The 18357-nt window shown below is 36.7% G+C and overlaps 1 long non-coding RNA gene across 1 annotated transcript in view; it reads right to left on the bottom strand.

The window, feature by feature from the left end:
- Window positions 1–18357, bottom strand: part of LOC143686061 (uncharacterized) — an 86081-nt gene that overhangs the window by 1112 nt on the left and 66612 nt on the right. The gene's annotated exons all lie outside the window — the stretch shown is intronic.

Here is an 18357-nt window from a genome sequence, read left to right as displayed (position 1 = left end):
TGATTTTTTGTTAGTGTTGCCTAGCCATGGGGAACTCTCAGGATGTAGTGGCTATGTCTCCTTTGGGTTGTATTTTGAATAATTCATCTAAATTTGGAGAGGATCCCTTTTTTAAAAAAAAAAAAGGAATTAATTTTCTTTGTAATGCTGCCTGACCATGGTATAAATTAGACAACAGTGAAAATTAGCCTAAAAAGGAAACTTTAAATTTCAATACCATCTTATAATTAGATTTGTTTTGTAAAAGAAATCACAAATGAGATGAGATGCCTTATGTTCAAACTTTTAAAAAAATCATATAATAATCATGAAACTTTGAAAAAGTGCAAATCTTTTAGAACAAAGCAATATATACTTGTGCTTTTAATTCCTGTTAAATGATTATAAAGTACTGTTTCAAAAATGCATTGGCTAAAGTGTTTTAAATATAACATAATTCTGACAAGCTTGATTTTGTTGGTAATTGTACGTTGTGAAATGTTTGCTTGAAGACAGTTTCCAAGATTATTTTGGTAACTTAAGTATGTAGGATATAAAGGATGTTTTTCTATTAAGAGGAAAAAGAGAGCAATTTTGCCCTAAATGACTGGTTGTTACAGAAATGAGAAAGAAAAAAATGCAGGACAAAACCTGAATAGATATAGTAAGTCACAGAAGGTTCACAGAAAAGGAAATTATGATCAAAGTAATGAAAGATTTGGTGAGTCTATCTATAAAATTTTTTAAAGTTTTAGTATCAAATAATATACTGATGCAAGACTAAATTTTGGCTTTTTCTGCTAAAGAAACAAGTTTTCTTGGGTTATTAGTCTGTTTATAATCAAAAGTTATACAAGTTTTTTTTTATTTTAAGTAAGCAGTGTAAAAAGCAAAAAAGTCTGTTTTATCAAAATAACTTCTTGTACTTTATGTTGACTTTATCATGTCCTTGGTTAAGCAAAACAAGTCTCAATTTAAAAGAACTAAGTCTTTTCCTTAGCTTTAGTTAATAAGGAACTAAATAATGTTTCAAACCTGACAACTTTTAATATTTTGTTTTCTCAAGGTCAAACCCTGAAAGATATCTTTTTATTCCAAATAGTTGCACAAATTTTATTCTTTCACCTTGTGAAACAGAAGTGCTAAAAACAGTTAAGTTCATTTAGTACATTATAAATTGCATATAAATATTTAGAAAATGTTATAAAAATTTAAAGATGTTCTGACCTTCTTTTTTTTGTTACTGATCTGCATATTAGACAACAATAATGCTGCTAGTCATAGTTTTCTGTTTTCTAGTACAAACATGAAAAAGTAATTGAACCTCTGTTTGAACTTGCATGTTTAAATCAGGCTCCTAGCCTGGTACACACTGTCTCTCCATTTGAGTTATTGACTAGAACCATTTCTGCAGCCCCTAAAACTATACAAGTATCAGCCACATCACCTGGACATGCTCCAGAAGTAGATGGGACCTGGTTACCAAAAACACCTTGCTAATACAGATAGATACCTGTAGTTCTGCCTGCTGGAAAAAACTCAGTTGCTTAATTTAGTTCTTTAGTGGACACTGCCTCCAGATTAGCTCTGATGCATAGTGCCAGAGGGTGCTATGAAATAGGCTGATAGAGACCTGGAGCCCCCTGTTCTGTTTCCTAGAAGACTAACAATGCTGCACTACAACAACTGCACAAAGAACATACCTCCTGGAGCTATGATTGTCAGAAATACAGATTAGAACCTAAAAAGACACAATTGGCACTAAGGCTTGCTCCTACGTGGAGATGCCATGTATAGCATAATAAGCTTAACACCCACTGCATTTCAAAGAAAAACCACTGCAGTGATTGGTATTAAGTGCTGTACCTACGAATATAACACCTCCTCTTTACTAGGTCATATGCAAAGCAATATTGAACATGTTAAAAATCTTAACAGAAAGCTCATTTTCAAAGTAGTTAATGAACTTGCTGATGAGATAAAAACAACTCTCTTAAATACTGTCTTTATTTTGCTTGCCATATACTTGTTTTCTTGTCACCTATATTGTCTTTGTAAGTTTATGTCTAAAGCATCCTTCAAAATGATAAAAGTTTTCTGCATCCATGAACAGCAGGACATAACTACAAAAGATAAGGCTTTAACTGATTTTCCTCATATATGAGGAATGCACACAAAATATGTCTCCTTAAAATAAGAAAAGTAAAAATGCAATGGGGGTATGCCTGTTTGAAATTGTTGTATACTCCAGATGAGCCATGTTCACTAATCTTCTTTCAATATTGCTGGGTGGGATCTTTTTGATTAAGTAATCTCCATGGAAATATGTCTCCACCCATTCAAGGTGGAGTTGCTTACTGGGGTCCTTTAAAATGAAACCATTATGAAAAAAGCTTCAGAGCCCACACAGCCAGAGACCTTTGGAGATACAGAAGGAAAAGGGAAGCTGTTTGAAACTAAAAGCCAAAGACCCCAACAGATGCCAACCAAAATGCCTTTCCAGCTGATGGAGATGTTCTGGACCCATTGGCCTTTCTTGAGTCAAGGTATTTTTCCATGGATGACTTAGTCTGGGCCTTTTATAGCCTTAGAAATTTGCAACTTAATAAATTCCCATTTTAAAAGCCTTTCCATTTCTGGTATATCGCATTCTGGCAGCTTAAGAAACCAAAACAGATTGTGGTACCAGAGAGATGGGGTGCTGCTGAATTGCAAATACAAAACACATCGTAATGGCTTTTTAGTGCATAAGGGGGAAATTCTGGAAGAGTGTGAGGCTCTTGATAGAGAAGACCTAGAATGTTTTGAAGAGACTATTAGTAGAAATGTGGATTCTAAAGATATCTCGGATGAGGCTTCAAACAGAAATGAGGATTGTGTCATTGCAAACTGGAAGGAAGGCGACCCCTGTTTTAAAATGGCAGATAATTTGACAAAATTGAGTACTGCTATTGGATGGAAGTTAGAATTGAAAGATGAGAATGCAGGATACTTAGCTGAGGAAATTTCCAAACTAAATGTGGAAAATGTAGCCTGGTTTCTCCTTACAGCTTATAATGATAAGTGACAGGAAATTCTTATGCTAAGAATTGAATTTTTGGGCACAAGAAAAACAGATACTGATGGTCTGGAAAATTCTGGGCTTCCAGAAAGGTAGATACCAGAGAATAGTGTCTCATGTAAGAATTTAACCAAATATGGAAGCAGTCAGCCATTTCAGAAAAAGCCAGAATTGGAAATGGAGTTATCCAGGAAAGATTTGTGGAAAGCCCTGTTGGGTATGATCTCAGTACACTACATAGAAAACCAACAAATTTCTTGTGAGATCTATATGAATGGAACCACTGCCTGTCTGGATTAAATGGGACAGAAAGGGGACAAATTGAAGAAAAAATAATTTCAAAGGAAGAACCATGGAAGCTAAGGTCTGGAGCCAGGAAATTTCAGGCCAGGAGAATAGTAGATCCACTCATGCACGCAAAGAGGGTGAGTTTGCCTTAGAGGCAGAGAGTGGGCTTTCTGCCTCGATGCTTAGCAAGAGTTTCATTGCCCCAGGCCCATCAATCAGGGATTGGGGAGAGCATGACTGTCACCCCACTGTTCTGAAGGGGTTGAACATGTGCCCGGGAGATGGTACAGAACCTGTCTGGAGAAGGTGGAGCTAGAAAAAGGTGGTCACCCAATGAGCCCCAGTGTTGCAATCCTCACCCCAGTATTCAGAGAGAGCAAGGTCACTGCATAGGCCTATGGAAAGGGTGGGATTGCTACTTTCTTATGGCCCAAGGACAAATGATTCTCAGAATTTGAAATTTAATGAAATTTGCTCTGTTGGTTTTAGGAACTGTTTGAGACTTTTGACCTTTGGATTTCTCCCTATGGCAATAGAAACATGTATCCTATGACTGTCCTTCCTTCGTATATTGGCAGCAGTTAACTTGTTCTGAGTTTCACAGGTCCAGAGCCAGAGAAAATTTTTGCCTTAGGATAGATCATACCTATAACTGAATTTGATGAGATTTTTTTTTACCAGTTTTCATTTGTTTTGTATTTTACTGAAATGGTTTAATGAATGTATTTATTTGGAATGAATGTATTTTCTTTATGGAAAGAATTTGTCTTTTGGGGGTCCAGAGGGTGAAACGTGCTGGTTTGAACCTGTTGTGCATCCCAGAAAAGCCATGTTCTTTAATCGTCTTTAAACATTGCTGTATGGGACCTTTTGATTAGATCATTTCTATGGAGATGTGTCTCCACCCATTCAAGGGAGAGTTGCTCACTGGAGTCCTCTAAGAAGGAACCATTTGGAATAAGCTTCAGAGTCCACACAGCCAGAGACTGTTGGAGATATAGAAGGAAAATGGCCCCGGGGAAGCTGCTTGAAATGAGAAGCCAAAGATCTAAGCCAAATGCCTTTCCAGCCGATAGAGGTGTTCTGAACCCATTGGCCTTTCTTGAGTCAAGGTATCTTTCCCTGGATGTCTTAATTTTGACATTTTTATGGCCTTAGAACTATAAACTTGCAGCTTATTAAATATCCTTTTTAAAACCCTTTCCATTTCTGCCTTATTGTATTTTGACAGCTTAGGTAACCAAAACAGGGGGGAATTTATAGTTGGAAAATATGTTTACCCTAGCTGAGCTTAGTGATCTACTCTTTATATTTAGATCCCTGGAAATTAATCAGACTTTCTCAGTTGTGCTTAATAGGAATAAGATAACAGAATAACATCAAGAACACCCTGAGGCCCAGTGAATCAGTGACTTCCTCCTCAGAAGACAAAAGTTTGAAAAGAGTTATGAAGATGCTGCATGCAAGAGCTTGCATATCAATACCTAAAGCTAATAACTGGCATTGGAACAACAAGACATGGTCGAGACAACCCAGGATTGGGAAATTGTTCATGTCCCCTTCACAAAGACTCAGTGTCATTGCTGACCTGACAAGAATGAATCGTATGGACATTACTTAGTATTTTACCCCGACCCACTTTGTTCTGCCTATAACAACCCTAACTCACATCCCCAGTTTGAAATGGTTTGGGGAAGATTCCTACAGTTCCTATCAGAGTGCACTTGTAATAAGTCACTTTCACACTGAGAGACATGTTTTTCCTTTGTAGTGCTGGGTCTGTCAGCCCCTCAGTGGAAAGAACCCTGCTTGTGATATCGGGATGGGGAAGTAAGCAAGGAAAGTATGTGTTTATGACCATGTTGCTGCCATGGGCATTCAGGGCTTTACTCTGAGGGATTAAATGAAAGAGTCTTTGGAACTGTTTGACCACAAATGGAAGATGGGAAACTTAGCTACTAACTTCTGTCTTGTGTCCTCCAACCCTCTGCTCCTCTCTCCACCCCATCCTTTTTCAGTTGCCTGAGTTTGGGCAGAAAAAGTTCCTCTGGCCCCTGAGAAAGCATTCAGACATGGGGTACTTAAAGTGGAAGCTGTTAGATCCTATCCGAATGGTTTTCTGCAGCTGCAGGGGAACTCATAGTTGGTTGGAAAGGATTTGGGGAAGGGCATGAAGGCGTTTTCTGCAGATGGAAAGGAGGAGGCTCTTCTTATAGGTAAATCATTGTGAATTACTATGCCTACCAGAGACACCAGGAGAATTATTGTGTGCTTCATCAAACATGCCTTATGTGCTCAAACCTCCTACCTCTGCATATGCAATTCTCTTCTCCAAGAATCTTTCCCTTCTACTCTGCCAGAGACCTACAACCACTGTTCATTCATTCATTCAAGTAAATCAGGACAAGTTGTGCCTCCCTACCCCTCACATACCCTATCCACATTCATACCCTCTTATGCCTTCCTTCCTCCTATCCTAAGTGAAGATCTCATTAACACAAAGTGAAGCAGTAACAAAAACTTTACACTTATGCTTTGAAGGCAGAGAATAATAGGCAGGAGAAAGTTTGACTTATCTTTAAGGATGTTTTATTCTGGAGAATGGAATAGATTTAAAGTTTCCTTAGGCTGATGGTTGGGCTCAAGTATCTGATACCTCTGTCTCTCTGTTTTGTAGGAGGGAATTGGAGAGACAGAAAAAAAGCCCAACACTCTTAGGAAAGAGGAGAAAGATATCTCAGAGTGTGAAGAAGACTCAAGGATGTTTATCCAAGATGGACTCTGTATAACTACTGGGATCTTAAAAAGGGAAGGAAGGAAGGAGATGTTTTGCAACACAGTCTGCACTTTGTGTATACGAGTAATTGATTTAAAATATATTTTGGATGAGAGTGTACCCATACACTTTCCTAGACTTATGGGTGGACATAATAAATTACTTATGCATTTAGCTAATTCTATGTAGTATATGTCTTATGGTTCAGGCACCATACTGTAGACAGGAAACATAGTGGTGAACAAGCAGATAACGTCCCTGACTTCATGCACTTTATGGTAAAAAATGATTGTAGGGTACCTTTACTGGGATACTTTCTCCAGCTTCTTGTATTTCACCTCACTCTTGTTTTGCCTCCTGTGTTGCTTTTTACAGCTTGTGTTAAAACTATTTTTGTGCAAATCTGGTCTCATCTGACAGATGAAGAACTCCCTGAAGTCAAAGACTTTCTACTCACATAGATGACTGACAGACAGACTGACTTAATGAATGAATGCATGCATGAATGAATGAGTATTAAAGGCAGGAGAGAGATGATTAAGCAAGGGAAGCATTTTATGTATGCTGTAGAAGTCCAAATATGGCTTATAGTATGTTTGTCCTAACCTGCACAGATATTTCCAGAGCGTGGGAAAAAGTTCTTTGCCTAAAGGAAGCATCCCTTTTCTTACTTTAAATCTTCAAAGAAACATATTTGATGATCAAAGCCATATATGTACCACTTATTCTGGGAACAGCATTACATTGAAGTTTAAGCTTAAAAAACAGTAAGAAAAAAGTTCATCTTTAGGCCAATGCTAGTCAGTTTGTGAGAATGAATATTCAAAGGAACATTCTTTAGCAGAATCCGAAGACCTTTTTGATGTTACAAAAGTGTGATTCTACAAGCAGTTATAATCCCAAAGAGTTCCTTAAGGACTAAAGCTGAACAGAATGGAGAAAAGGAAAAGGGCTTTGGACTGAGACAAATTGGCATGCTTACTGTGGGAATTTGAACAAGTTAAGTTAGTCTCCCTGGGTCTCAGTTTCATCTTTAAACTGGAATGTTAATGTCTTTTTCTAAGAGTCAAAAGAGGAGAGGTTAGGAGAGGGTGCCATGTGCATTGTCATGTGACAGAAAAGCCAAGAATCAAAGATCAGCAGCCAGTGCCAGAATACCACAGTCTTCTGGGAGAAAACATCACCCTCATGGGATATTGATTTTGGATTTATCCTAACCTCAAAGCCATCATTGGAGCAGAGAATGGATGCACACAAACCTGTATGGAATTTCACACTCTCTATGTCATGAAGGTCTGGAACCAAAAAAATTCTAATCTCAAAGACATATTTTAAAGACAAATCCAGGGGAACTTCCAAAGAAGATGGAAGAGTAGGAAGCTCAAGGACACACACCTCTAAAATCAACTAGTAGACAGGCATAAACTGTTTGAAATCATTGTTCTGGGTCTCCAGAGGCCAGGGGAGTACCTCATAGCATACGAGAAAGAGTGAGATGAAGAGACTGAGAAACTGTAGTACAAACTGTGTGTAACTCACTTCTCAGTGGCTGCCAGTTGTCATACTCCACTCTCGAGATGAGCCTTCTCAGAGCCAGTCCCTGGCTGGGTGCGGTAGACAGAGAGTGATATGGAATTCCTCCTCCCCAAAATGGGGGCAGGGGGTCATAGTCTAGTACTGTTCATGGTTTTTGATAGGAAAATTGTTAATTGTTGGGTCCTGGCTCTAAACTGCTGCTTCAGCCTGCCCCAGACAAGGACAGCCATGGCCATTGTTTCAACCACACCCCCAAATGGTGAAGGCAGTGGAGGTTTAAAGACACAAGGCCTCCTTAGGGATGTAGGGAACAATTTAATGAAGAACATTATCTTCTGGGCAGGCCAGGAAAGCACAGCACCAGAGACTGTCAAAAAAGTTTTTTGGTTTCTTTCTTCACCATCTCCCCACAGTTCTTTGGAACTGGTCTGCACCCCCCACTTTGTGTGTCCCTCAGGGAAATACTGACTTGGGAAAGTGCTTTCTGGGTTGACACTTTGCCCAGAATTTGCTCACCAGATAAAAGCAGCTAGAGGCAATGAAAAACAAAATAAAAGAAAGAAACAAAACAAAAGCAAACAGAACAAATAAAGGATTCCAAGCATGAACAGAGAAAAGGAAGCTTTCTCCTAGGAGTGAAACAATTGCACAAACAGGACAATCTTTAAAATTGTACCACATATCCATGGCAAGAATCAGATACAGAAGAACTGAATAAACCTGATCACTTAAACATAGGCAATACTAAAGCTCTAAAATAAGTTGAATCAAGTGTCAAAGAACAGTCTTAACACAAAGCCAATCAACAACAAAACTCTGTGTAAGAGAGAGAAACTGACCTTTAGAAGAAACTCATCAAGATAATCAGATATCTACATATCAGCAAAATTACAAGCCATATTAAGAAATAGAAAGATATAGACCAGCAAAAGGAATTAATTAAAGCTTCAGTGGAGACACAGAATTTTGAACAACTAATCAAAGATGTTCAAATAATATCCTAAATCAATTCAAAGAGAAGAAGAAAATATGGCTAAAGAGAAAAAGGGTATTAAGAAGAAACTGGGTGACAATAAAGTAGAATTTGAAAATGTTAAAAGAAACATAAAAGAATTTAGGGGAATGAAAGTCACAATAGAACAGATTAAAAATACGCTAGAGGCATACAACAGCATATATGAACAAGCAGAAGAAAGAGTCAGCAAATTAGACCATATGACAATTGAAATCTTACAGAAAGAAGAACAGAAAAAAGAAGAGAAAAAATGTATCCATGTCTCAGGGATTTGAATGAAAGCATGACGTGCACAAACCTACATGTGATGGGTGTTCCAAAAGGAGATGAGAAGGGAAAGGGGGCAGAAAGAATATTTGAGGATAATAATGGCTGAAAATTTCCCAATTCTTACAAAAATCATAAAACACACATCCAAAAATTGCAATACACTTCAAACAAAATAGATCTCAATGGAACTACTCTGAGACACATATTAATCAGAATGTCAAAAGCCAAATATACAGAAAGAATCCTGAGAGCAGCAAGGGAAAAGCAATTACGAATATACAAGGTGTGCTGGTTTGAAAGGATTATGTACTCTAGAAAAGCCATGTTTTAATCTTAATCAATCTTGTGAGAACAACCATTTCTCTTAATCCTTATTCAATAATGTAGGTTGGAAACTTGATTAGGTTAACTCCATGGAAATGTGAGTATGAACTTTTGAATAGAGGGAGATGTGATTCCACCCATTCCAGGTGCGTCTTGATTACTTTACTGGAATCCTTTAAAAGAGGAAGCATTTTGGAAAAGGTTTGAGATACCTAGAGAGACAGAGCCCCCACAGCCAGAGATCTTTGGAGATGAAGAAGGAAAATGTCCCCAGGAAAGAGTCATACAAGAAGCCAGGAGAGAAAACTGTAGCAGACAGCACCATGCTTGCCATGTGCCCTTCCAGTTGGGAGAGAAATCCTGAACATCGTGGGCCTTCTTGAACGAAGGTATCTTTCTCTAGATGCCTTGGATTGGACATTTCTATAGCTTTGATTTAGTTGGGACATTTTCACAGGCCTTAGAACTCTAACTTGCAACTTATTAAATTCCCCTTTTTAAAAGCCATTCCATTTTTGATATATTGTATTCCAGCAGCTAGCAAGCTACAACACAAGGGAATTGCAATAAGATTAAGTAGACCAAGTGCTAATTGCTCATCAGAAATCATGGATAAGAGAAGGCAGTGATATGATACATTTAAGGTACTGAAAGAGAAAAGCTGTCAGCTAAGAATTCTTTGTCAGGCAAAAACTTTCCTTCAAAAATGAGGGAGAGTTTAAAATATTCACAGATAAACAGAAACCGAGAGAGTTTGTTAACAAGAAACATCCCCTACTAGAAATGCTAAAGGGAGTTCTGCAGGCTGAAAGGAAAAGGTAAGAGAGAGGGTTTAGGAGGAGAGTGCAGAAAAATTATCAGTAAGGGTAACTAAAAGGGTAAAAGCAGAAAAAATTAAAAATGTCACTCAAAAATCAAAGGATAATACTGGTTGAAGTAAGTTTTGACTTTAGAGTAACAACACTGAATAACATTATGTAAACAGTGGATCAAAGAAGAAATTGCAAGAGAAATCAGTAAATTTCTCGAGACAAATGAAAACAAGAGTGCATCTCAAAACTTATGGAATACAGTGAACACAGTGCTGAAAGTGAAACTTACAGTCCTAAGCACCCACATGAAGAAAGAAGAAAGAGTTTAAATCAAAGACCTAACTTCAAACTTGGAGTAACTACAAAAAGAACATCAAACTAACCCCAAAGGAAGCAGAAGTAAAGAAATAATAAAGATTAGAGCAGGAATAAATGAAATTAAGAATAAGAAAGCAATAGAAAGAATTAGCAAAACCAAAAGTTGGTTCTTTGAGAAGATCAATAAAATTGGCAAACCCTTAGTGTGACTGACAAAGAATGAAAGAAGACATAAATAAATAAAATCAGAAAAGAGAAGGTGCAGGTATTACTACTGACCCCACAGAAATAAAAGGATCATAAAATGATACTATGAACAACTGCATACCAACAAATTAGACAAATTAGATAAAGTGAAAAAATTCCTAGAAACACATAAACAACCTTTACTGACTCTAGATGAAATAGAAGAACTCAACAGACCAATTACAAGTAAAGGGTACTGAGCCAGCCTCATCAAAAATCTTCCCACAAAGAAAGGCCCAGGTCCAGATGGCTTCACAGGTGAATTCTACCAATCATTCCAAGAAGAATGAATACCATTCCTGCCCAAACTCTTCCATTGAAAAGGATAGAACATTACATAATGCATTCCATGATGCCAGCATCACCCTAACATCAAAGCCAGATAAAAATACTAAAGAAAATTACAGACCAATTTCTCTAATGAATATAGATACAGAAATCCTCAACAAATACTCTCAAATTGAATCCAATAGCAAATTAAAAGAATAATACACCATGACCCAGTGGGATTTTTTTTCCAGGTATGCAAGGGTGGTTCAACACAAGAACATCAATTAAGGTAATGCACCACATTAACAAACCCAAGGGGAAAAAACACATGATCATCTCGACTGCTGCAGAAAAGGCATTTGATCAAATCCAGTATCCTTCCTTGATAAAAACACTTTGAAAGATAGGAATAGAAGGAAACTTCCCCAATATGATAAAGGGCACGTATGAAAAGCCCACAGCTAACATTGTACTCAGTGGTGAACGAATAAAAGCCTTCCCTCTAAGATCCATAACAAAACAAGAATGCCTACTGTCACCACCATTATACAACATTGTGTTAGAAGCTCTAGCTAGAGCTAGGCAAGAAAAAGAAATAAAAGGCATGAAAATAGAAAGAGAAGGTGATATGGATCCATATATAGAAAATCCCAAAAAATCTACAAAAAAGCTACTAGAGCTAATAAGTTCAACAATGTGGCAGGATCAAGTGGCAAAAATGAGTTGTGTTCCATGCACCAATAATGAGCAATCTGAAGATGAAATCAAGAAAAAAATGCTATTTACAAAAGCAACTAAAAGAACCAAATTTCAAAAAATTAAATCTAACCAAGTATGTAAAGGATTTGTAAACATAAAATTATAATACATTACTAAAAGAAATCAAAGAAGTTCTATATAAATGGAAGGGCATTCTGTGTTCATGGATCCGAAGACTAAATATCATTAAGATGTCAGTTCTACACGCATTGATTTATAGATTCAATGCAATCCCAAGCAAAATTCCAACAGACTACCTTGCAGAAATGGAAAAGCTAATTATCAGATTTATCTGGAAGGGTAACGGGCCCCAAATAGACAACATCTTGAAAGAAAAGAGCGAATTTGGAGGACTCACACTTCCTAACTTTAAAAACACATTACAAAGCCATAGTGGTCCAAATAGCATGGTACTTCCATAAAGCTAGATATATTAACCAATGGAATTGAATTGAGAGTTCAGAAATAGATTCCTACATCTATGTACAACTGATACATTGTGTGTATAATTAACAGTGCTGACATTTTTGTGAATGTGGTTGAAAGGGGAAGTTTGGGGTTGTGCATGATACTACACAGAAATTTAAAAGATCAAACATGGGATTGTATAACACAGTGAACCCTGTTGTGCATGATGGCCTATGGTTAATAATATAAATAAAAGAATGTCTTTCATGAATTACAAGTATATGACACTATGACAAGGTATTAACAATAGAATGGTACATGGTAAACAAACACCTAATGTAAATTGTGGACTATGGTTAACGATAATAATTCAACATTCTTTTATCAGTTGCAACAAAGGTTCCAAACTAATGCATAGTATCAATAATAGGGGGTATATGATTATGTTTATGTTGTATTTTTTACATCACTTTTCTGGAGACCTACCACCTCTTTAACTAAAAACAGATAACAATAATTCAGAAAATTATGCAAAGTGAAAGATACCATATACAAAGTACTACAATTTGTATGGCTCTGTTTATATAAAATGTAAATATAAATACATCTATAAAGACAGAATTATATTAGTGGTTATTTAGGGCTGGGGAAAGATAGAGGAATTGAGAGGTGACTAGTAAGTGGTATAGAATTTTCAGAGTAATGAAAATTTTCTAAACTTGATTCTTGTGATGAATGCATAACTCTGTGATTGTACAGTTTGGAAAGATGGAGGGTATGCAAATATATCTCAATAAAATGACTTATTTTTAAAAAAGCAAATGCAAAAGCAAGAAGAAAAAATGATTGAGATTTTTTATGTAGAGCACCTCATACACTGTTATACATAGTTATTAAAAATAATCCCTAGAATTTGTTTATTCCAAAGACATGTGAGAATCTTTTCCAAATATTCTGTTAAAATTCAGCACCAATTAGATGAGATTTCTCTGAAAATCTAATGTTTTGTAGGAAGTATAAAAATAAATAGTAATAGAAATGGCAAGGAATCACACAAAATAATGGGAGGCCAAAAAACAGCAAAATATTATTTTACTTGAGGGAAAAAGGGGTCAATTGTTAATGAGAAAATTTCAAAAGTATACTATTAGGGATATTTTCTTTAATATATATATATATATTTTTTTGCATGGGCAGGCATCAAGAATTGAACCTGGGGCCTCAAGCATGGCAGGCAAGAACTCTGCCTGCTAAGCCACTGTAACCCACCCTATTTTCCTTAATTTTTAATTAAAATCAATGGAACAGACATATTAAAAAATTAACTTACAAAATTTCTTTGAGGAAGAAAAGTTAACCAAATATTCCTGCCTCTATGATGGAAATTAATCCATAAAGAATTCCCATAAAGCATTAATCATATATCATCTTTCAAATCCCTTTTGAAAGGAACCAGGAAAATAATTTGCATAATAATTTGTATTTCCTCTGAATTACCAAAAAAATCAATCAATCCATGTTCATTTGTTAGAGTTACAGTTTTCAGAGTAAGTAGAGACAATCAATTTCAGTGTCGGGTGTATGTGAGAAAGCATCATGTATACCTAAGGAAAGATGTAGAATTGGTACCTGTAAGCCTTTCACAAAAGCCAAGACAATACCTTCTCTGCTTCACTAAAACCCAAGCACAAGCTTCTTCCCTGGCTGCAAGTTTCTTCATAGTGTAGTTTTCACACACAGCCTTTAATGCCATAATTCCATCTTCTACCAAGTGAAATATGCACAGCAGATAACTCATGAGTAAAAGCATTTACTCTAATTAGAGAAGTTTCTGTTACAAGTTACAAATTAGGATATTTAGTTTCCTAATTTAGGATATTTAGTATAAAGAAAATGTCTAAGAAATTGAAATAGTGACACTATAAACGCCATCATTTATCAGATTCCAAAATCCATTTTTCTTTCTAACTCATATGCTATTATAACTGGTGCAATCCTTAGGAATAATATGGAAATAAACTTGAAATTGGAGCCTTACATGTGCGCAAACTTATAATATAATCCAAAAATGAAATGCAAACTCCTCTTTCCTCCTCTCTGCTATTCCTTCCTAAAAGATAATAATTAATCAAAAGAATGTACCCTTTGAATAAGATGCACTGAAAGAGTTGTCTCACATGTTTGCAAATGTTTAAGAAAACATTTTTAAAGGAGTCAGAAACGTTCTCCTTTGTAATCTTACCCTCAGTCTCAGAAGGTTAAAACTTGGTCTCATTTTAATCCAGCAGTATATAAGAAACTCAGATTGGATGGGCAAAATTGACAATGGGGAAGGAAAAGTTAAATGCAGGATTCTGAGTTATGGGCAAAATTGACAATGGGGAAGGAAAAGTTAAATGCAGGATTCTGAGTTATGTTCAAACTGGAGAACATCAGTGAGACTAAAGCGCCTCTCTTTACTGAAGCAGCAGTTTGAAGTACTCTTGTGTAATATAATAGAATAATTGACCCAATTAGGGCCCTATTCATCAGAAATTAGATTTCTGCAGGTGCCAAGCACAAAGGCTTTTAAGGGCCTTCTCAGCCTCTCACTAGCAACATTCAGAAATTGCAGGGAGACCAAAACTGCAAAATCTGCAATTTAGTATCTTTCCTCAAGGTATCTGCTGAACCTCGGTTTAATTTTAAAAACAGATGAAAGGCGCCCAGTTTAGGGTCTGTTCCCTTGCCAAAACAGCCCTTTTTCCTATAAGCCTATAGCTGGCCATTCTCTTTAACCCAGCTTTAAAGAAACGCTTTCAAAAGCAACAACTGAAGCCTGTGATTGAATATTCACCTTTCACAGAGCATTTCATTCCGAAGTCTGTCCAATTCAGGTCGTCTTTTTAAGATTAATATTTTATTCACCATTTAAGATCAAAGAACCCAGAATGGCCTCAACCAAGTCCTTTAGATGCTTTTTCTTCAGATGCAATTCATATTACATAGTTAACAAATATTTAAAAGCTCAAAACCCCTAGGTCTGAGATTCTCAAAGAGCAACTCTAATGTCACTTCAAATTTTCCTTGGAGTGTGGGATAGGAAGGGTTAAGGCAGAGACCTTTCTTGAGAGATTATGGGATTGTTGATTGAATTTCAACCCTTCTGTTTCTGTGATAAAATGTTTGCTGTCTTTCCAACTGAAAACAAAAACATAATTACTCTCCTAATTCATAAATATTTTCTTTATCACCTATTATTATTTTAATTATATTATCTATGTGTTTACTTACTTTGATTTCTGTATCACCCACTAACATGCATGTTCCAGGGGAACAAAGACCTGGCCCTCTAATTTACTGTTGTGTCCCATATCTGTAGTGCCTAGAAAAGTGTATGGTACATGGTAGACAATCCTTATTTCTCAAATGAGTAAATAAAAGGAATTTCCTTAGAGAAATCTAAAAGCAGCATATTAAAAGTGTGCTGATTTAAGGGAGCCAACACCTCTGCTTTGGTCCAACTGCCAGAGAAAAACAACTCAAACTGGCTTAATGTTCAAAAGGAATATATTAGATCATGTAACTAAAGCATAAAGGGTTGAGCCTGCTTAAAGCTGGTTTGTTCCAGGCCTCAAACAATGCAACCTGGTTGGGACTTCCCACCATTTTTCAAATTGGCTTTCTCAGTGTTTGCTCTCAGCATTGGCTCCATTCCCAGGATAACCATGGTCACAAAATGGCAGAAGTAATTCCAGCTCCTACATCTCCTCTTATTCACATCTAATCAGAAAGAGCAAATCTGCTTTTCTGATAGTGGAAAAAATGTCTAGCAAATGTTATCCCATTGGCCTTGATTAGCTGACTCATGTTGTGTGACTTCCCTGAACAATCACTGAGACCAGGAGTCTATAATGTGTCATTAACTTGGTTTTGGTCACATACTTCACCCCTGGATCCTGGGGTTGAGCCAGCTTTACCCAAAGGACACAAAATAGAAGTGGGACAGGGAAAGTCCCTCAAAGCAAAATCAGGGTACTAATGCTGTAAAGAATAGTGGTGGCTAGAAATAAAACTAAAAATGCCAATCATAACCTTTAAAATCCAAATCAATAGACCCCCTTTAGTTCTTACTTTAATCAAACCCTCACCTCTCATTTTAGAATTGTCTCTTTTTTGACTTCTTTGTCATAACCCTTAGGCATTTTTCATGGCTGCTACTGGAGTATATTTTCAGCTACATTTATGCTACGTTCTATTGAATGTTGGTACACTCCAGAATTTTTCTTCATGCCCTTTCTTTCTTTACTCTAAACATGCTTTCACGGTGATTTACTCTACATCCACGGCCTCAACTAAACAGAAACCTGATGACTCCTAAACCTTCCTATGTCAGACCCTTCTCTAATAGTACAGGTACAATACGTCAAACTGTCTACAAGATCTCAACACAACTGAAATGAAATATATCCTAAGCTAAATGGCATATCCTCTTCTTTCCTCCAGCCCTACAGCCCAACTTCTCACACTATCTTGATTCCACTTACTAGGATCCAGCAGAGCCAAAAACCTACTTCATCTTCAAACTCTCTGCCCAACATATAGATACCGAACCCTGCCAATTTCACTTCTTAAATATCTCTCCAATTATTCCATTATCTCTTCTCCATCCCCATCATTATTGCTACTGCCTTAGATCAAATCATAATTTTTTCTTGCTTAGACTATGAGGTAAGCTTCATAACTGGTCCCCTTACTTCAGTCTTGCCTTTTTCCTCCCAACAATCTTCCATATTTTCATACAGAATATTTTAAAAGTATATCTGATCAAATTATTTCAGTTTTTCCCATTGCTTGCTGAATAGAAAATAAAATCCTCAAAGGACATAAAACACTGTCTCATGGCCTTGCCCAGGTAAAGTGCCAGCCATTGGTCATTATCAATCCTCAGGGTCTTTTGCCCACTTTCTGAATAAAACCCAGAATACTAAACTGATCTTTCCCAGAGATCTCTAAATATAGATGGAACAAATGATACACTAAGTAGTCATTTAATAAATGCTCACCACCTAGCTAACTGATTAATTTCAATGTATTAGTTTTCTATTGCCATGTAACAAATCACCAGAAATTTAGCAGCTTAAATCAAAATACACATCTTATCTCAGTTTCCATGTGTCAGGAGTCCAGGTAGAGCTTTTGGATCCTTTGCTCAGGGTCTCACAGGCTGCAATCAATCAAAGCATCAAGGAGCCTGTGTTCCTTCATGGAGCTCAGAAGCTCCATGATCAAGTTGTTGTCAGATTTCAGTTCCTTATGGTTGCAGGACTTATAGTCCCATTTTCTTGTCATTTGAGAGCCACTGTCAGCATCTAGAGGCCATCTTCAGGGCCTTGCCACATGTCCCCCTCTCATGTGGCAATTTCTTCAAGACCAATAGCAGGATCTCTCTGAACTCAGGGAAGGCTCTACTCTCTAGTCCGTTTTCAAATGCAATTAGGCCAGATCCATCCAAGATAATCTCCCTTTTGCTTAACTCAAAGTCAACGAATTATGGGTCTTAATTCTATCTACAAAATCCTTCCATCTTTGCCATATAATGTCACATAATCATAGGAGTGATATCCCATTTTATTCACAGTTTCTGACTATTTTTAAGAGGAGGGAATTATGTAAGGATATGGGTCATTCCGTATCATTTTCACACCCTATGACAGTTGAGTGCTCCTCAACTAAAGAATGCTTCAGATTCTTCAAGTCATATCACTAGACAATCTCAAAAATCATATGAGTGCATTGATTTTTGAGAAAGCAAGCCAAATGAACTCAAAGGTTGAAGTTATCTCTAGCAACCAATAGATTATTTTGTTAATTATTACTTGAAGTCCTGTGTTCATTATTTATTAAAGTCCATGCATGGTGATCAGGGAAATTACACTAATTTATAAGTATAGTAATGACACTTTTAAATGAGTACCATGTCTTTTTTTTTCCCACTTTTCAACACGCTTATCTTTATATCTTTATTCATAGCTAGAATGTGAATATTCTGGGTCAGTGAGGCCAGTGGGAGTATCATATCAGTGTTTACGTTTGAAGTGCCAAGATCTCAATATTTAATCAAGATCCACCTAAGTAAAGGGTTCTTTTTTCAAATTCTGTTTCTGTCCTTAATCTTGCTTGACCTTTGGATCTCCTATATCCCTAAAGGCGTGACAAAGACACTTAATGTTTCCTTAGAATACAAGTGACTATGTAATTTGGTCCCTAGTCCTTTGTAATGAGTATTTTCTAGTTCTTTGGCAGGCCAAAAAAA

The sequence above is a fragment of the Tamandua tetradactyla genome, chromosome 1 (assembly GCF_023851605.1).
Source record: "Tamandua tetradactyla isolate mTamTet1 chromosome 1, mTamTet1.pri, whole genome shotgun sequence".
In the NCBI taxonomy this organism is placed as follows: domain Eukaryota; kingdom Metazoa; phylum Chordata; class Mammalia; order Pilosa; family Myrmecophagidae; genus Tamandua; species Tamandua tetradactyla.
This window is presented reverse-complemented; position numbering and strand designations above follow the sequence as displayed.